The 21,621-nt window shown below is 40.8% G+C and overlaps 1 protein-coding gene across 1 annotated transcript in view; it reads right to left on the minus strand.

Annotated features, from left to right (window-relative positions):
* The window catches only part of SMYD3 (SET and MYND domain containing 3), an 805,331-nt gene that overhangs the window by 703,074 nt on the left and 80,636 nt on the right, over nucleotides 1-21,621 (minus strand). The window lies entirely within an intron of this gene.

Here is a 21,621-nt window from a genome sequence, read left to right on the forward strand (position 1 = left end):
TAGCATGTAGTAAACATTCAGTAACAGAGTGAGAGGGTTCACAACATTATGGAGAAGTACTGCTAATCCATTTTTGTTTGTGTTTTTTTTTTTTTATTTATTTTTTCAGGAATACAAATTTTACAAGTACAACTTCAGGAATATAGTTATTCTTCCCACTATACCAGCCCTCCCACCCCTCCACCTCCTCCCTTTCCCCTTGCCAGTCTCATTCTCCATTAAGATTCATTTTCAATTAACGTTGTACACAGAAGACCAACTCTATACTAAGTAAAGATTTCAACAATTTGCACACACACACACACACAGAGAGAGAGAGAGAGAGAACTAGTTTTACAGTTAACTCTCATAATACAACTCAATGAGGACAGATGTCCTGCATGGGGAGTTAGTTAGTGCAAAGTGACTCCTGTTGTTAATTTAACAATTAACATTCTTATATATGACATCAATGACCACCCAAAGCTCTTGACATGAGCTGCCTAGGCTATGGAAGCCTTTTGTGTCCACAAAGTCTGTCAGTATTTGGACAAGGCTATAAGCCAAGTGGAAGTTCTCTCCTCCCTTTAGAGAAAAGTACATCCTTCTTTCAAGGCCACTTCGTTCCACTGGGGTCTCACTCACAGAGACTCTTCATGTATAACAGTTTTTGCCACAGTGCCTTGGCTTTCCATGCCTGAAATGCTCTCATGGGCTTTTCAGACAGACAAGAAAGCCTTAAGAGCTGATTCTGAGGTCAGAGTGTTACTTAAAATGAGTGTCATTCTATGAGTGTGCTGTACCACTGTCCATTTTTGTCAGGAATTTCAGCTGTGACTGAGAAGAGGGTTGTTAGTAGCACAAAATCAATTCAGTCAAAATGGGAAAATAGGGGCTGGTGTTGTGGTGTAGTGGATTAAGCATCCCATGTGGGTGCCAGTTTCATTTGAGTCTAGGCTATTCCACTTCTGATCCAGCTCCCTGCTTATGCACCTGGGAGAGCAGTGGAAAATGGCCCAATTACTTTGGACCCTGCACCCACATCGAAGACATGGATGAAGTTCCTGGCTCCTGACTTCTGCCCAGCCCAGCCCTGGCCATTGAGGCCACTTGGGAAGTGAACCAGTTGATCTCTCTCTTTCTCCCTCTCCCTCTGTCTCTTCTTCTCTCTGTGTAACTTTGTCTTTGAAATAAATAAATATGTCTTTTTTTAAAAAAATAAGCATAACAACAAGGCTATCCTATGTTTCTAAAGTTGCCTTACATGAATATAATCCAAATAAAAGTCTAAGGCAAAACATAAGCATTTTCCCTTCTTGCGACTGACCCAAGGAAAAAACAGCACTAATAAAATTCTGCTATTTTTAAAGACAGTTTCAAATCTTCATGTGAATTTCAAATCGTGTTAAAGGTGCCCAGAGTCTAATTGCATACAACACAGCTAACAAAGAAAACGAACTCAAGAGGGCTGAGTTAGTGAACCCCTACAGATGTTAAAACATAGTCCTTCGCAAACCCAGGGATCAGGAATTTAATTTGTGTAAGTGTGGAGAAGACTTTGATCTATTCATCTGGAGTGCTTGGTACAGATAAGAACTTAATTTGCCTGAATGACCTAGACTGAATTCCACAAAACTTTCTCACTTCTCATATGGGCCTGGAAATTTGCCTTTGAGAGGGCATCCAAAAACAAAACACAAAACAATAAAAAAAACTGCACTGAAAGAATTAACTTAATGACTCAATAAAAGAAAGGCATTAACTGACATTTGTTAAGACTGAATGCCATATGAATGCATTACAAATGTATTGCCCCAAAGATCATATTCAGGCACAAGCACAGCTGTTAATTCCATTCACACTTTTTTTTGAAACTTTACTGAAACAGGTGTGTCAATCTTACCTTACCATACACTAAGGTAAATCAGAAAACTCACAAGGCAAATATCAATTGCCTCTAAAAATAAAGATGAAGGGGTCAGGAGTTTGCTAACTTGTAGAGTCACAACTGGGGTACCTGCATCCCATATCGGAGTGCCTGGCTGAAGTCTCAACTCCACTCCCAGTTACAGCTTCCTGTTGATGAGCACCCTGGGAGACACTGGTGATGGCTCAAGCGGTTGGGTTCTTGCCACCCACATGGGAGACCTGGGCTGAATTCCTGCTCCCGGACATTCGAGGAAGGAACCAACAAGTGAGAGGTATATATCTCCCCATCCCCAACCCCACCCCACCAAACAAAGAAAATAAACAAAATTTTAAAATGAAGACCAAGTACTGAAATAGAGAAAAGGATGCTGGGAGAAAGCACAAAATCACTGCCAAATCATGAAACAAAATATATCATGACCCATAGGGAACAGATAATGTGTCAGCTTATTTGTCCTAAAGCAACATTAGAAATAATTATATTTATCTAATAAGACAAGATGTGATAATTTACAATATATAAGCAACATAATCTTTCAAAGAATGTCAGAAATGAAAAGGTTATATTAGCCAATAAATTCAGTGATTTGGGAGAGAAAATACACTGTTAGGAAATAGACCCTTCACATTAGAGAATTAGAGGTACTGCTTTATTAATCTCATTCAAGCTAGTTTTTTGAGCTTGCAATAGGATCTCTGACATAAGAGGTTGTATTTCTAAATATTCAATTAACACTTACATTGGTAGCACAGAAGGATAAATTATATAGACCCCTATAAGTTGAAGTATCTGATGACAACACACTACTGAAAGGAATTTTCTATTACTGCCAAAACACAGCAATTTAGGAATGACATCCCAACTACTTTCATCATACCACAATTGAGAATAACTTTATATTTTAAACTTTACAAATAAGCAATACTCAGTTATAAGTAAAAGTTTTCTTAAGATGTTAAATGCACTGTATTTAATGCAAGGGAATCTGTAATGTTTTGCCTTTTTCTGAAAAATTGGATAGGTGATTTTATAAGTGAATTAGAGTGTGTCACTATACTCTTTTGGTCCCATCAAGTTTTTCAATGTTGAGTAACAAAATGTAATACGAGAAGAATACATGTAAAATCAATACCTTTAATACAAATAATTCTTAAAAATAGGAAAATTAATTTTTGGCTAATTCATAGTAAAATTTCAGTTATGACGACATGAAATACTAAATAATATGTGATTTTGAAAATAAAACTAACTTCCAGAAGTTTCTCACAAATAGGAGACACACACTCTGATTTCACTCACAGGCCACATACCTGAAATTATTTCACCTGTCTTTTAAGATTGATTCTCTCAATATCAAGGATGATTGTCTTTCCAATATTTTTTTTTCAACCATATAGTCTACAGAAGCACCGCTTCATGAGGAGAGCTAGCAGGACACACAGAAATCATAAATCACAATGGACAGGTAGGCTCCATGCTAAGTCAATTCTTCACTCAACACCCTTGCCCAGTTTGAGACAGCTTCATTTCCACTGCGGAATTAATTACCATTTAATCATCACTTGAATTCTTGAGCACTTCTGTTTCACTGCCAGTTTCTTTTTTCTTTTAAAAAATAATTTAATTTAAAAATTAACAGGCACAAAAATTGTAAATATTTATGAAGTACTTTTGCCACTTCATTATATGTATACACTCTGATGTCCAATCAGGGTAAATATATTTATCCTTTCAAGCATTTAACATTTCTTTATAGTAAAAAATATTTTTAAAATCCTATCTTCTAGTATTTTTGGTAGAGAAATATACTGTAAATTAACATTATCTACCTTCACCTTACTGTGCAATACAACCCAGAACATCTTATTCCTATCTAGCTACAACCTAGTACCCATCAGCCAAACTTTGCCAATCCTTCCTCCCCACACTTCCCTCCCTAGTCTCAGGTAACCATAATCATATTTTTTCCTTTTTTTTTTTAATCTGGAAAACTTTTTTTAAGGTATAAAAACCTCATGCATTTCATAAATACAAATTTAGGAACATAGTGATTCTTCCCACCTTACCTTCCCTCCTATCCTTCTTCTTCCTCCCTCTAAAATATGGACAAAATAAGCCTCTCTCCTTGACAAACTACCTAGCCTCAGGCATGCTGTTAAAGCAATGGAAAACATACTAACCAGGTATTTTGTTTTAGCAATGGAAACAGGTTAACGTGCATCATTAGAGTAAGGATTACAAAATGATGATTTTTCTACAATTCATCCAGACTTAACAAGAAAGCACTCATCCCTAAGGTAGAACTTGGCCTCTTTTTACCTATCCTCTCTCTGTCCAACTACCCTTTTTGAGTACTGCTATGGAATAACAGATTTTTATTTATTCAAAATGTTTCAATCATTTAGAGTTCTTGTTCTTTGTTTATATGCTTTAAAATATCCCAAATTTGACAAATAGGAGAAGCTTCTTCAAATTGATGTTCTTTTGGAGCCTGGGTTTTCATGCAAGATGTTTGAAATCATCTAATTTCTTTTTTAAAAAAAGACTTATTCTATTACTTATTTGAAAGTCATAGTTACAGAGAGAGAAGGAGAGACACAGAGAGAGATAGAGAGAGATTTTACATCCACTGGTTCACTCCCCAGATAACCACAACGGTCAGGAATGGGCCAGGCCAAAGCCAGAAGCCTGGAGCTTCATCTGGGTCTCCCATATGAGTGGCAGGGGCACAAACCCTTTGGCCATTTTCTGCTACTTTTCCTAGTCCATTAGCAGGGAGCTGGATCAGAAGTGGAGTAGTCAGGACATGAACTGGCACCCATGCAGGATGCCAGCATCACAGGCAATGGCTTTACCCACTATACCACAATGTAGGCCCCATTTCTTTTCTTAAAGCTTCTTTACTCAAATCATCCATTCATCCACTGATTAAATTAACTTAAAATGTTTTCTGAGCGCCTACCACACATCAGATTGCTTCTTAAAGTGCTGGGATATGTTAATGAATAGCAGAGATCCTACTATCACTATGTTTATATTATAGTTCATGAAGATAAACAACAGATAGACAATTATATAAGATGTCGTATGGTGGTAAATACTTAGAAGAGAAATAAACCAGAGTAGGGATGGAGAATGATGAAGAATTGATATTGCAGATAAGGTAGAGAGAACCCCGTTAACAAGATGACACTGGGCAGAGAGCCAAAGGAATCAGGGAACTGAGCTTGAAGCATCTGGAGGATGAGAGGTTAAAACAAAGGGAACATTGCAAATGCCCTTCTTGCAGAAGGTCAGTGAGCTGGGGTTAGTTGTGGAAGAAAAAAAAAATCAAAGAAAAATGGACCTTAACATCCTCAGTTACTCATTTCAGTATGTAAATATGGTTTGATTTCATTCGAAGAGAGGACTGAGCATGACTCTGGGATTAGGTTAAACACGTCTTACAGAAAGATAAGAAAATGTCAACCTTTGTAACTCATGAATATGACCTATTTGGAAAAGACTCTCAGGGCTAATATTTGGCTCAGCTTGCATCTCATGTTAGAGCTCCTAATTCAAGTGCTGGCTGCTCTGCCTGCAATCCAGTTTCCTACTAATACACACCCTGAGAAACAGCAGGTAACTGCTCAAGTTCTTACATCCCTGCTACCCCATGTGGGAGACCCAGATGAAGTGCTGAAATTCTAGCCTCAACCTGGCCCTGCCTTGGCTACTGCAAGCATTTGAAGAGTAAATGAAGAGAAGCTAGGAGTCGCTCGCTCGCTCTCTCTCTCTCTCTCTCTCTGCCTTTAAATAAAATGCCAATAAGTAAATAACCTAGAAAAAGAATTTCCACAGATGTAACTGAGTTAAATTACTGAGATGAGATCATCCTTGATTATACAAGTGGACCCTAAATCCAATGACAACTGTCCTTTTAAGTGACAAAAGAACAAAAGACACAGAAAGAAAGGGGGGAAAAAAAAGCATGTGAAGATGGATACAGAATGGAGTTATGCAACCACAAGTCAAGGGACACTTGAAGCAACTATTAAACACTAATGAGAAACAGATCTAAATAGATGAATCAATGGCCCCAAGAATAAGAAATCAAATTGGTCAATAAGGTCAGCCTTTGACTTCCATGCATTCTACATCTGAGGATTCAACCAAACACACATCAAAAATATATTGGGGCTATGGCCGGCGCCGTGGCTTAACAGGCTAATCCTCCGCCTTGCAGCGCCGGCACACCGGGTTCTAGTCTCGGTCGGGGCACCGGATTCTGTCCCGGTTGCCCCTCTTCCAGGCCAGCTCTCTGCTATGGCCCGGGAGTACAGTGGAGGATGGCCCAAGTGCTTGGGACCTGCACCCCATGGGAAACCAGGAGAAGCACCTGGCTCCTGCCATTGGATCAGCACGGTGCGCCGGCCGCAGCGCGCCAGCCGCGGCGGCCATTGGAGGGTGAACCAACAGCAAAAGGAAGACCTTTCTCTCTGTCTCTCTCTCTCTTACTGTCCACTCTGCCTGTCAAAAAAAAAAAAAAAAAAAAAAACAACCATATCATATATATATGTATGGGGGAGGGGCCGGTGCCATGGCTCATTTGGTTAATCCTCCGCCTGCAGCGTCAGCATCCCATATGGGCGCCGGGTTCTGGTTTCGGATGCTCCTCTTCCAGTCCAGCTCTCTACTGTGGCCAAGGAAGGCAGAGAAGGATGGCCCAAGTGCTTGGGCTCTGCACCCACAGGGGAGACCAAGAAGAGGCATCTGGCTTCTGGCTTCGGATCTGCACAGTGCTGGCTGTGGCAGCCATTTGGGGAGTGAACCAAGGGAAGGAAGACCTTTCTCTCTGTCTCTCTCTCTGTCACTGCCTGTAACTCTGCCTGTCAAATAATATATATATATATATATATATATATATATATGGGGGAAAAAACTGTACCTGCATTCAACATGTGCATTTTTTATTTGTCATTATTCTCTAAACAACAGAGCATTTGACTATTTATATTTATACTATATTGGGTTTTACAATTTTAAGATGATTTGAAGTATTTTGGAGGATACGTGTAGGTTACATGCAAATATTATGCCATATGATATAAGAAACTCACGAACTTACAGATTTTGATATCCATAGAGGATTGTGAATCAATCCTCTGTGGACACTGAAGGATGACTGTGGATTCAAAGAAATCTCAATCAAAATCCCAGCAGAATTTCCGTAAAAATTGCCAAGTTGATTCTAAAATTTATATGGAAAAGCAAAAGAGCTAAAACAATTTTTTAAAGACTTATTTATTTATTTGAAAGTCAGAGTTACACAGAGAGAGGAGAGGCAGAGAGAGAGAGAGAGAGCGAAATAGAGAAAAAGAGAGAGAAGAAGGGAGAGAGAGAGAGGTCTTCCATCTGCTGGTTCACTCCCCAATTGGCAGCAATGGCCGGAGGTGTGCCAATCCAAAGCCAGGAGCTTCTTCCGGGTCTCCCATGTGGGTGCAGGGGCCCAAGGACTTGGGCCGTCTTCCACTGCTTTCCTAGGCCATAGCAGAGAGCTGGATCAGAAGAAGAGCAGCCAAGACTAGAACCGGCGCCCATATGGGATGCTGGCACTTCAGGCCAGGGCGTTAACCTGCTACGCCACAGTGCCGGACCCTAAAACAATTTTTACAATATACCAAATTGGGCAATTTACAATATCTGTTGTCAAAACTATGATAAAGCTAGAAGACACAAGACAGTGTGGTACTGAAACAAAGACAGTGCAATAGAACAGAGTGTCCAGAAACAGACTCATGTTATCAATTAATTTTCTAGAAAGGTGTTTGTAGTGTACTGATATGTCCCCACAGAATTCATGTCCACCAGGAACCTCAGAATGTAACTTTGCATAAATAGAGTCTCTGCAGTTATAATTAGCTAAAACAAGGACATACTGGATTAACATGAGATCTAAATCCAATAACTAGTGTCTTTATAAGGAGGGGACACACAGACACAGTTGCACAGGAAGAAGGTCATGTGACATAAGAGGAAGAGGATAAATCCATGCAGCCACAAGGAAAGGAATGCCAAGGACTCCTCAGACACACCAGAAGCTGGGCACAGGCAAGGAATGATTTTCCAAAGTCCATGGAGAGTGAGTATAGCAAACATCTTGATTCAAACTTTGGCTTCCACAACTGATAGCATAAAGTTCAGTTGTTTTAAGCCATCAAATTTAGGCTGAAGCCATCAAATGTGATAAGCCAGCCCTAGGAATCTACCATAATTTCTAATTGGTTTTTCATCGAGGGAAAATTCGTAAAATTTAAAATTCACCTGACCTTGGGTTTTTAGCCATCCTGTCTTGTGTCCCAATCCTATATCCATCACTTTCTGTACCTGCAAGAGCAAGTTACCAGTTGGAACCTTGCTTTTCTTACCCATGAAAAGAGTTAATCTAACTTGAACTGTGGTTATTAAGATCTTTTTTTTTTTTTGACAGGCAGAGTAGACAGTGAGAGAGAGAGACAGAAAGGTCTTCCTTTTCCGTTGGTTCACCCCCCAATGGCCGCTGCAGCTGGCGCAGTGTACTGATCCGAAACCAGGAGCCAGGTGCTTCTCCTGGTCTCCCATGCGGGTTCAGGGCCCAAGGACTTGGGCCATCCTCCACTGCACTCCCAGGCCACAGCAGAGAGCAGGACTGGAAGAGGAGCGACCGGGGACAGAACCGTCACTCTGACTGGGACTAGAACCTGGGGTGCCGGTGCTGCAGGTGGAGGATTAGCCTAGTGAGCCGCGGCGCCGACCAGGATTTCTTAATATAAAGCAGTGGTTCTCTACTTCAGCATGCCATAAGACTTTTTAAAATATCAACTGCTGGGCACCCTCACAGCCAGTGATTCAGCCAGTCTGGGATAAGGTCTGGCAGTTTGCTTTGCTAATTAAGTTCTACATGATGCTAAAGCCACTGCTCCCAAGACCACATTTGAGAAACAAGGCACAAAGTTTGGGATAAAACACATATCCAATAAATGCTCCTCTCCTATCCCTCTACTCTTCCCCTTCCAAAAATAAAATTATCATTATCCTATGAAAATAAAAATTTGCATATATACCAAGCCCATCCCCCAACAGATTTATGAGTTAATAAACCTAAGAAAAATGGCCAAATTATATATAAAAATAGAACTCTAACCCTCAACCTGCACCAACAAGTGCAGGCAATCAACCCATCATCTACAGTACCCAGTCCAGGATGTCAGACAATAATAACCCTTATAACTATTATTTGGAGAAAGAATGGCCAGGACTTGATTACCATCTGACAGCTTCTCTCATTTTTGCCTCCACTTCCAATTTAGGACCAAACTCAAAAAGACAAAAATACACCGTTAACCACATGGAATGTCATGCTTCTAGCTGACCCATCTACAGCACCCCTACATGAACAGCTTTCAGTCAGGGCATACTAGAACCCTCTGCTTTTTTACAGCATAAAGTTTCCCCACTCCTCTATCTTCCTTTGAATCTGTCAAATTCAAGTGCTGGTGGCCGACTCCTTTGCCACATACAGCAAGCACTAAGTAGTCAATACTTGTTCTCATTTTGGTGATCTTCATTTATTTCTACAACTAGAATAAAATGAGTTAAAAATATCCATTTTATTTTTGTGGTGTTTTTCAAACAATTTGATGCAAATTCTACAATTTCTCTGAGCATCAGTTCCTCACTGCAGTTCTCAATGTGGTAACAAAAAATGTTGCCTGCTTAGGGTTGCCGTGGGAAGAGATGATGAACACAAGAGAGCACACTGCCTGACAGAGAGTAAGTGCCCCACAAAGTTACTTAACTTTAACTGAGCTAAGTTTGTCAGCTTTGAAACATTCAATCCTTTGATTCAACAACCAGCTGCTACTAGGTTGGGTAGTTATTGTTGTTTTGTTTATTTCTAAGTTATATCACCAGAATCACCAGTTAAATCACAGTCAAAACCCTCAAAAGGTAAAGGATGAGTATTCTATTACAGGCAAACTATTCTGACTACAACTGATAGCCAAATACTAAAACCAGTTCATGTGAAATCTCATGAACAGAACCAAAGTACAAAAGACTCACAAGGACTGAATGTGAACTGATAAATAATAACTCATGAAACCAGGCCACCCTCTCAGGAAATGCATAATTTAATCATCTCCACTGTTTTCTCAGCTGGCTTCCTCTGATTACTCAGCCTGTACACAACCTCCAAAGTAGTCATTTGGCTTACTGGGAGATATTTAGATCTCCCACGTTCCATATCAGAGTACCTGGGTTCAACATTTGCTTTCAGCTCCTGACTTCAGCTTCCTATTAATGCAGACATTAAGAGGCAGTGGCTCAAGTTATTGGGTTCCTGTTACCCATGTGGGAGACCTGGATTGAGACCTAGCTCCTGGCTTTGGCATGGCCTAGCAGGGTCCATCACAGGCAGATAGGGAGTGAACCACCAAATGACAGCTCTCATGAGCATATTCTCTTTCTCAAATAAATAAGTTTTTGAAATGGCCATCCCAACATAATAATGATTTATAATTTGCAGGGATTTAGGTTACACTGATATGTGTACCTGTTAAAATATCTAATGCAATGATTACAGCATATAATTTTACTGTACTAGTATTTAATGAACCTATTTCCATACTAGTCTACCTCATTAAACTGACATCTTGGAGCCAGCACTGTGGCATAGCTGGTTAAACTGCCACCTGTGACACTAGCATCCCATATGGGTGCCTGTTCCTGTCCCAGCTGCTCCACTTTCAATCCACTCCCTGCTAATGACCTGGGAAAGGCAGCAGAAGATAGCCCGAGTGTTTGGCCCCTGCTACCCATAGAGGAGATCAGGAGTAAGTTCCTAGCTCCTGACTTCAGCTCAGCCCAGTTCCTAACATTGCTGCCATCTTGGGAGTAAACCAGCAGATGGAAATTTCTTTCTCTCTCTCTCTCTCTGCATGTATGTGTGTATGTCTATAACTCTTTCAAATAAGTAAATCTTTTTTTAAAGATTTTATTTATTTATTTGAGAGGTAGAGTTACAGACAGTGTGAGGAAGAGACAGTGAGAAAGGTCTTCAGTCTGTTGGTTTACTCCCCAAAAGGCTGCAACAGCTGGAGCTACGCTGATCAGAAGCCAGGAGCCAGGAGCTTCTTCTGAGTCTCCCACATGGGTGCAGGGGCTCAATGACCTGAACCATTTCCGCTACCTTCCCAGGCCATAGCAGAGAGCTGGATTGGAAGAGGAGCAGCTGGAACTAGAACCGGCACCCACAAGGGATGCCGGCACTGCAGGCAGAGGATTAACCTACGGCGTCACCGTGCCAACCCCAAATAAATCTTTTTTAAAACATTTTGGGGGGGGGGGGGCAGGCAGAGTGGACAGTGAGAGAGATAGAGAGAGAGAGAGACAGAGAAAAAGGTCTTCCTTTTGCCGTTGGTTCACCCTCCAATGGCCGCTGCGGCCGGCGCATCGTGCTGATCCGAAGCCAGGAGCCAGGCGCTTCTCCTGGTCTCCCATGCGGGTGCAGGGCCCAAGCACTTGGGCCATCCTCCACTGCACTCCCGGGCCACAGCAGAGAGCTGGCCTGGAAGAGAGGCAACTGGGACAGAATCCGGCGCCCCAACCGGGACTAGAACCCGGTGTGCCAGCGCCGCAAGGCGAAGGATTAGCCTATTGAGCCACGGCGCCGGCCTTAAAACAATTTTTTAAAAATAGGGACCAGCATTGTGGTGTAGCAGGTAAAGCTACCACCTGCAGTGCCGGCATCCCATTTGGGTGCAGGGTCGAGTCCCAGCTGCTCCACTTCCAATCCAGCTCTCTGCTATGGCCTGGGAAAACAGTAGCAGATGGCCCAAGTCCTTTGGCCCCTACACCCATGTGGGAGACCGAGAAGAAGCTCCTGGCTCCTGGCTCCAGATCAGCCCAATGCTAGCCATTACAGCCATTTGGGGAGTGAACCAGTGAATGGAAAACCTCAATCTCTCTCTCTCTCTAACTCTGCCTTTCAAATAAATAAATTTTTAAAAAATTAAAAATAAACTGTGACATCTCAAGGACAAAAGGGGAATTTAATTCTGAATCCTTAGTATTAACACAATGCCTTGCATGTAGTTGGATCCTAATAGATGCTCCATTATTAAACAAAGGAAGAAAAACTTTAAAATCACTTAGATTTATTCTGAAAGATATGTTAAAAGTTCCCACATTAATTAAAAATGATACTCTAATGAATTAATAAACATTTAAATTTTACCTATTACAAAGTGAACTATATTTATAAGCAAACAATTAGTATTGCTTATACGTTGCAAACTGTTCACTGTACATGACCCTACCACCACCTAGTGGAAATAAATGTATATTACCACATTCAGAAATTCCCTAAAAAAGACAAAGAATTTCTGAATGGATTGATGGTACACGAGAATACATACTCAAGCACAAACAATCACTGGGTGCCCGTTGAGTTCTGGAATTTGTCCAGGTTACACAGGAAAGGCAAAGCTCCTGTGTTTTTATCACAATTATAACCCCAGAGCTTGTGAGAGTGGCAAAACACATTTTGGCTTTCAGTAGGTATTTATTAGCTGACTGGTAAGACTCAGGGAAGGGGCTGGCACTGTGGTATAGTGGGCTAAGCCTCTGCCTGCAGTGCCAGCATCCCACATGGGCACCGGTTCAACTTCCGGCTGCTTCTGTTTCAATCCAGCTCTCTGCTATTGCCTGGGAAAGCAGTGGAGGATGGCTCATGGGAAATCCAGAAGAATCTCTGTCTCCTGGCTTCAGATTGGCTCAGCTCAGGTCATTGCAGCAGTTCACTGGGGACTAAACCAGCAGATGGAAGACCTTTCTCTTGGTCTCTTCCTCTCTCTGTCTGTAACTCTACATCTCAAATAAATGGAGAATATTTAAAAAAAAAAAGATTCAGAAGACATTCAGCCATCTAAAATTGATAGAATTTTATCCAGCATTGAAAATATTATTTAGTGCTAAAAAGAAATGAGCTATTAAATCATGCAAATACATACAACCTTTAATGTACGTTATTAAAAAGTGAAATAAGTGAATATGAAAAGGCTTCATACTGTGCATACTACACATGATTCCAGAGGCTAAGTTGTGGTAACCGTAAAAGATCAGTGGTTGTCAGTGGTTAGTAGGGAGAGAGAAATGGACAGGCAGAGCACAGAGGATTTTTTTAGAGCAGTGACAGTGTAGGATTCTATACTAGCAGATATATATCATTAAACATTTGCCAAAACCCATAGAATGTAACATCATGAATGAACCTTAATGCAAACTATGGATTTTGGGTGATAATCACAGCTCAGTGTAGGTTCATCAACTGTAACGCACCACTATGCTGTGAGGGATGCTGTTGCATGTGCAAGAGCCAAAGGGTGTATGTGAACTCTGCATACTTGGTACTCAATTTTGCTGCATACCTAACACCATTCTAGGCAAATAAAGTTTTTTTCAAAGCAACAGAAATGATTTACCAACTTTATATATCAAATAAGCAAAATTCACATCTAATGAGTAAATCAAAAGTATGACACTATTTTTAAAAATGTCTATGGTGGGGTGGGCATTGTGGCACAGTGCATTAAGCTGCTACTTGGGGTATCATATCAGAGTGCTAGTTCAAGCCCTGGCTATTCCAATTCTGATTCAGCTTACTGATAACACATCCTGGTGGTCCACAGATGATGCCTCAAGTGCTTGGGCCCCTACCACCCACATGGGAGACCCACATGGAGTTTCTGGTTCCTGGCTTCAGCCTGCCCCAACCTTGACTGTTGTGTACATTTGGGAAGTAAACCAGCACACAGAAGATTCCACAGGCACACAAGCTGTATTTCTCCCTCCCTGTCTCTGTCGCTCTGCCTATTAGATGAAGATAAATAAATTTTTTAAATGCCTAAGAAACAGCTGAATAAATACTTCCTCTGGAACCCAAATGATCAAGCCATCACCACTGCCTCCCAAGCTTTGCATTAGCATGAAGCAGGAGCCAGAGCCAAGAACTGAACCCAGCCACTCTAAGATGGGATGTGTCTTAAGTACTAGGCTAAATGCCTACTTCCCAACCACCATTTTTTTAAAAATATTTTATTTATTTGAAAGACAGAGTTACAGAAAGGTAGAGACAGACAGAGAGAGGTCTTCCATATGACCACAATGGCCGAAGCTGGGTCAACACAAAGCCAGGAAGCAGGAGCTTCTTCCAGGTCTCCCATGTGGGTTCAGGGGCCTAAAAACTTGGGCCACCCTCCGCTGCTTTCCCAGGTGCATTAGCAGAAAGCTGGATAGGAAGTGGAGCAGCCGGGACTCAAACTGGTGCCGATATGAGATGCTGGCACCGCAGGCTAGGGCTTTAAACCCCTGTGCCACAGCGCCAGCCTCCCAACCACCATTTTTTTTTTTAACTTTTATTTAATGAATATAAATTTCCAAAGTACAGTTTATGGATTACAATGGCTTCCCCCCGCCCATAACTTCTCTCCCACCCGCAACCCTCCCCTTTCCTGCTCCCTCTCCCCTCCCATTCACTTCAAGATTCATTTTCAATTCTCTTTACATACAAAAGATCAGTTTAGTATATATTAAGTAAAGATTTCAACAGTTTGCCCCCACATAGCAACACAAAGTGAAAAAATACTGTTGGAGTACTAGTTATAGCATTAAATTACAGTGTACAGCACATTAAAGACAGAGATCCTACATGATATTTTTTTTAAATTGATTAATTTTCTATGCAATTTCCAATTCAACACCAGGGTTTGTTTGTTTTTTTCATTTTCAATTATCTTTATATACAGAAGATCGATTCAGTATATACTAAGTAAAGATTTCATCAGTTTGCACCCACACAGAAACACAAAGTGTAAAAATACTGTTTTAGTACTAGTTATAGCACCACTTCACATTGGACAACACATTAAGGACAGATCCCAGGTGAGACATAAGTACACAGTGACTCCTGATGGTGATTTAACAATTTGACACTCTTGTTTATGGCGTCAGTAATCTCCCTAGGCTCTAGTCATGAGTTGCCAGGGCTATGGAAGCTTTTAGAGTTCGCTGACTTTGATCTTATTCTGATAGGGTCATAGTCAAAGTGGAAGTTCTCTCCTCCCTTCAGAGAAAGGTACCTCCTTCTTTGATGGCCCTGTTCTTTCCACTGGGATCTCACTAGTAGAGATCTTTCATTTAGGTGTTTTGTTTTGTTTTTTTGTTTGTTTTTTTGCCACAGTGCCTTGGCTTTCCGTGCCTAAAATACTCTCATGAGCTCTTGAGCCAGATCCAAATGCCTTAAGGGCTGATTCTGAGGCCAGAGTGCTATTTAGGACATCTGCCATTCTGTGAGTCTGCTGTATATCCCGCTTCCCATGTTGGATCGTTTTTTCCCTTTTTGGTTCTATCAGTTAGTATTAGCAGACACTTGTCTTGTTTGTGTGATCCCTTTGACTCTTAGACCTATCAGAATGATCAATTGTGAACTGAAACTGACCACTTGGACTAGTGAGATGGCATTGGTACATGCCACCTTAATGGGATTGTATTGGAATCCCCTGGCACGTTTCTAACTCCACCATTTGGGGCAAGTCCGATTGAGCATGTCCCAAATTGTACATCTCCTCCCTCTCTTTTTCCCACTCTTATATTGAACAGGGATCACTTTTCAGTTAAAATTTAAACACCTAAGAATAATTGTGTGTTAATTACAGAGTTCAACCACTAGTACTAGAACAACAACAACAACAAAATACTAAAAAGGATAAAGTATTACATTGTACATCAACAGTCAGCACATGAGCTGATCAGGTCATTGTTTCTTATAGTGTCCATTTCACTTCAACAGGTTTCCCTTTTGGTGCTCAGTTAGTTGTCGCTGATCAGGGAAAACAAATGATATTTGTCTCTTTGGGACTGGCTTAATTCACTCAGCATGATGTTTTCCAGATTGTTGCAAATGACCAGGTTTCATTGTTTTTGACTGCTGTATAGTATTCTATAGAGTACATGTCCCAAAGTTTCTTTATCCAGTCTACTATTGATGGGCATTTGGGTTGGTTCCAGGTCTTAGCTATTGTGAATTGAGGTGCAATAAACATTAATGTGCAGATGGCTTTTTTGTTTGCCAAATTAATTTCCTTTGGGTAAATTCCAAGGAGTGGGATGGCTGGGTTGTATGGTAGGGTTATATTCAGGTTTCTGAGGAATCTCCAGACTGACTTCCATAGTGGCTTAACCAGTTTGCATTCCCACCAACAGTGGGTTAGTGTCCCTTTTTCCCCACATCCTCTCCAGCATCTATTGTTGGTAGATTTCTGAATGTGAGCCATTCTAACCGGGGTGAGGTGAAACCTCATTGTGCCAACCACCATTTTTAAAATATTGATCTAGAAGTACTAACCAACACAAGGGAAATAAGATGTTCTTATTAATTTATCATGTCCAAAACACTTTACAATATTTAAATCATTCAATTCATAATTCTCATGTAACAATCTTCTGAGATAATACCATTATTATTCCATATTTTTTAAGAGAAGACTGAGGCCCAGAGAACTAAAGCAAGTTCCCCAAAGTCAAATAAATCAATAGGATTAATAGTAATGGGTTTAAAGCCCAAGCAGTAGTGGTTCCAGAGCCCATGTTTTCACCATTACATTTTCTTATATGCTCTCCTGGAATGGAAGCAAAAGTATCCATTTATGCAGATGATCTGACTGTATCTACAAAACTCCAGGAGGAAACCAAGCTAAAATGCTGTTAAAAATAAAAAATTTAGTATACTGATTACAAAATTATGTTAAAAATCATTATGTCTATATGTGAATAATAAAAACTTAGAAAATATACTGTAAAAATGTGACTTTCACTAGTCAATAACTGGAAAGAGAAACTGCTCTTAGCTGGATAAAAATTTACAACTCTCTTTGTATATTAGTGATCAAGAGCTCCAAATCTGCAGAAGAAGAGATATTCACAATGTATGGACTTGCCTCAAAGGGCTCCTCAGTTATCTAGATAATGTGCCTGAGTAGCAAGCAAAACAAAAGGTCCACCAACCTGGATCAGGTGAAGATAACAGAATGCACATGAGTTTTGTCAACTAACACATTTATACCCAATCCCTCAGGCTAAATTTCAGGAAATCTAATCCCTGTGATGTAAATCTAGAGCATGGATATACTTTGCTTTTCAGCAAAGTACAGAGGGACTTCCAAAAGTCCATGGATAAAATGGAATTAAAAGATTAAAGTTTACTTTAGTGAAAAAATTTTGAAATTTATACAAAATGTCCTCACATAAAATTCCATGTTTTAACTACTATTTAAGCACCAACTCACTGAACAGGGGGCAGGGGAACCTGATGGGAGGGGGAGGAAGAGGATCTCCTATTACAGTGAAAGGCCCTGACCGAAGTTGAGCAGATAACGCCTGGACGAAAATGGATGCTTTAAAGACCAGCTGCATCAGATTAGGTCAAATGTTAGGAAATAATTCCCAACACACAAGAGAAAGCCTGAGTAAATATACAGAGAAATGTCCCCGAAAAAGTCAGGATCATTCAACTGTGAAACAAGTTAACAAGGAAAACTCAGATTCTCTCTAGGAAATATTTTTAGAGAGAGATATGAATCCATTAAGAAACTGCTATGCATTCAGATGGGGGAAAATGTTTTTAGTGTCACACTTAGCCCCATAACTAATCAGTCAGCTAAGCAATCAATCAACAATTATTTATGGAGTTCCTACTGTGTATACAGCTCTGCATTAGTTAGAACAAAAAACAAGATAAGGTTCATTCATGAGAAATGTTTATTTTATGCTTGGGGAGACAAAAACATGTGAAAAGAACATAAAGCGATGCAGTGAAATAAATAAATAAAGCAAACCAATAATGGAAGCATTTCTCTGATTCCTCATATATATTTTAGGAATAGAATTTAAGAAGCAATAAGAACAGAATTTTATTTCTTCCAAGTTTTAGAAGCTGAAAAGATACGAAGGTTTTTAAAATAATAAATAAAAAATAGAGGCCAGCATTGTGGCATAACAGGTTAAATTGCCACTTGTGATACCAGCATCCCATATCAGACTGTCATTTTTGGTTCTGGTTGTTCTGCTTTCAAACCAGTTTCCTACTAATATATCTGGGATGGCAGGGGAGGACAGCTCTAGTGCATGGGCCCCTTGCAGCCTGTGTGGGGGACCCAGAGGAATTATTGGCTCTTGGCTTCAGCCTGGCCCAGCTCTGCCTGTTGCAGCCATTTGGGAAGAAAACTAACTGATCGAAGATCTCCCTTTCCCAACTCATTCATGCTCTGCCTTTCAAATAAATAAATCTTTTCTTAAAAAAGCAAAATTACAAGTAAAGGATAAATAATCTATGGCAATAGCAATAACTGGTGAGATTAAGAGCTCACTAAAGGGGCCGGTGCTGTGACGTAGCCTTCACCTGCAGCGCTGGCATCCCATATGGGCACCTGGCTGCTCCACTTCCCATCCAGCTCTCTGCCATGGCCTAGGAAAGCAGTAGAAGACGGCTCAACTCCTTGGGCCCCTGCACCTGCATAGAAGACCCAGAAGAAGCTCCTGGCTCCCGGCTTCGGATCAGTGCAGCTCTGGCCATTGTGGCCAACTGGGGAGTGAACCAGTGAATGGAAAATCTCTCTCTCTCTCTCTGTGTGTGTGTGGGGGGGGGGGGGTGTGGAGGCTGAATCCGGAGAGGCCTAGAGGAAACTTCCTGAGCCCCTCGATTTTGAAAACCTGTCTTTAAGTTTCAAATCCCTGCTGGCAAACACCCCAGCCCCAGGGTGCTTTTGCCTAACAATCATTAAGGTGGTATAATAGGAGTGGCTATTTTTTTGCATCACATCACTCCATCCTTTGCCTGCATCTGCTCTGTACCTCAGCAATATACACCTCCCTTTTACAATAAAGTGAGATCCTGCTTTGACTGGGCTCCCCACCGCGTCTGATTGTCCCCCAGGATTCAGGGAAGGCTGAGTGGTGGGTGGCACACTTCCCCTCCTCTGCCAAGGCAAGCTGCGGGCAGCCTGCCTAATTCTCCGGCGGTGACGAGGAAGAGTCACCGCATCTCTGCCTCTGTGTAACTTTGCCTTTCAAGTAAATAAAATAAATCTTTTTTAAAAAGCACACTAAAGTCTTAAAGAAATTACAATATTGTTTACTCACCAACTGCATTAAAGCATATTCAGGACCTCACTAATCACTGTTACACACAAGCCAATGTGTTACGTCTTATTGAAGGAACCAAAATGAAATTTAAAAATACTCAGGACCGGCGCTGAGGTATAGCGGGTAAAGCACCATCTACAGTGCTGGCATCCCATATGGGCGCTGGTTTGAGACCCCACTTGTCCATTTCCAATCCTGCTCGCTGCTACTGGCCTGGGAAATCAAAGGAAGATGACCCAAGTGCTTGGGCCCCTGTACCCACATGGGAGACCCAGAGAAAGCTCCTGGCTTCGAATGCACCCACATGGGAGTCCTAAAGAAAGCTCCTGGCTTCTGGCTTCGAATCTGTACCATTACAGCCATCTGGGGAGTGAACCAGCAGATGGAAGACCTTTCTATCTCTCTCTCTGACTCTGCCTCTCTGTAACTCTGCCTTTCAGATAAATTAAATATTAAAAAAAAAAAAAACTGGGACTGAAATTAAATTTGTAACTGAAAATAAGCACATTTATCTACGAAGTCATCTCAATTTACATAGCTATAATAAAGGTCACATTTGTAGTTAAACCAATGTCCCTAAGGTAACCCACTTTATAATACAACAAATTTATAGCTGAAGAAATGAGGGAATGATTGACAATAATTTAACAAATACTGAGTTATGATGCTGTGCTCAGTGCCTAAAATGCAAATATAAGAAAGACACAGATCCAGTTTTTTATTCGTTTGGTTTTTTTTGTTTTATTTTGTTTTTTGTTTTTTGTTTTTTGTTTTTTTTTTACAGGCAGAGTGGACAGTGAGAGAGAGAGAGACAGAGAGAAAGGTCTTCCTTTTTGCCGTTGGTTCACCCTCCAATGGCCGCCGCGGTAGGCGCGCTGCAGCCGGCGCACCACGCTGATCCGATGGCAGGAGCCAGGTGCTTCTCCTGGTCTCCCATGGGGTGCAGGGCCCAAGGACTTGGGCCATCCTCCACTGCACTCCCTGGCCACAGCAGAGAGCTGGCCTGGAAGAGGGGCAACCGGGACAGGATTGGTGCCCCAAACGGGACTAGAACCCAGTGTGCCGGCGCCACAAGGCGGAGGATTAGCCTAGTGAGCCGCGGCGCCGGCTTCGTTTGGTTTTTAAATAAGGATACAGTCAAGTCCAAGTCCCCGATCTGAAAGACTTCATGTATACTGGAGTTATGTTTAGTGTGAAAAATAAAATTATGTCTTTAAAAGTAAGGTTCCTTGAAATAATCCTGTTTTCCAATCATTAACTACCTAACCAGGAGGCCAGAGGACTGAAACATTGTCACACTTATAAGAACTGAATGGAATACAAATTGTAAATAAAAGTTAAATATCTCTAAAGCTGGGTCAACATCCATCAAAAAATTTTATTTATAATCCTACATCGAGAGATTTTAGTTACACAAAATCTATTACACAAAGCAAGATACAACCAGCTAATATCTCACCAGGCTATTACCAAATGTTAAGAGGTTTCCAAGTAAGAAATGTACTCTATTAAAATCTTTAGGGACACTGAGCCCCTAAATGCTATAGAAAAGGCAGATAGTACAGAAAAGGCAGATACTGCTTTGAGGCAAAAATGCTAGGAAGTGATAGAATGCCTTCTTTACAATTTACAGCTAGGTTATTACCCATGATAAATTGATAACCATTCATTAACTCTAAGAGCAATAGACAACTGGCAGGCTATTTCATGCCTCAAAGAATTTATGGCAAAAATGACAGGTGACTTTGAATTCAGAAAATAAAATGGGTTCTTGGAAACTGTTACTTTCATGCATTCTTCCTTTAGATAAACTTGGAGGCAGATATAGGTACCTGCTGTTGATAAGAATTAAAGGTCATGATTTCCTACATCGATGATAAAAGAATTAATGGTTATCAGTTGCATCAGTTTGAGGACTTCAAAACATTCATGGAGAAAAAAAAGAATTAAAAGGTAAGCTGACTTCGGTGCAAAAAAAATTTTAAATTGATGCATAGTTTGTTCATATTATGCATTTTCCATGAACTTTGTGAAGATTCCTTATATACATATCAAGCATTTAAGGTATATGCTGGCATACAATCTGCTATGGATTGTAAGAGGGAAACTAATGCAAAATATACATTAATAACCTAAATTAAAACATGATGCAGCTAAGAGTTAGGAATTATGTTTGCAGCTTCTCCTTTGCTGGTACCTCCTCGTTATCTCCCACAACACTAATAAAGTTCCCTAAGGTTTCTGTCTCTGTTCCTATTTTCTTCTCATTCTCCCTGTTCTCAAACTGATCAATATATAAGGCTTCAGCTGTCACCTATACTTCAGTATCTCCAGGAAACTTTTCCTGGAACAATGAGTATCAATCCTGACTGTACATTAGCATCAGCTCACCTGCCCTTAAAACATAATCAACCCAGGGCCAGCATTGCAGCAAAGCATATCAAACTGCCACCTGCCACACTGGCATCCCATTATGAGTGCCAGTTGAGTCCTGG

Source organism: Lepus europaeus, chromosome 14 (assembly GCF_033115175.1).
Source record: "Lepus europaeus isolate LE1 chromosome 14, mLepTim1.pri, whole genome shotgun sequence".
Taxonomy (NCBI): Eukaryota; Metazoa; Chordata; class Mammalia; order Lagomorpha; family Leporidae; genus Lepus; species Lepus europaeus.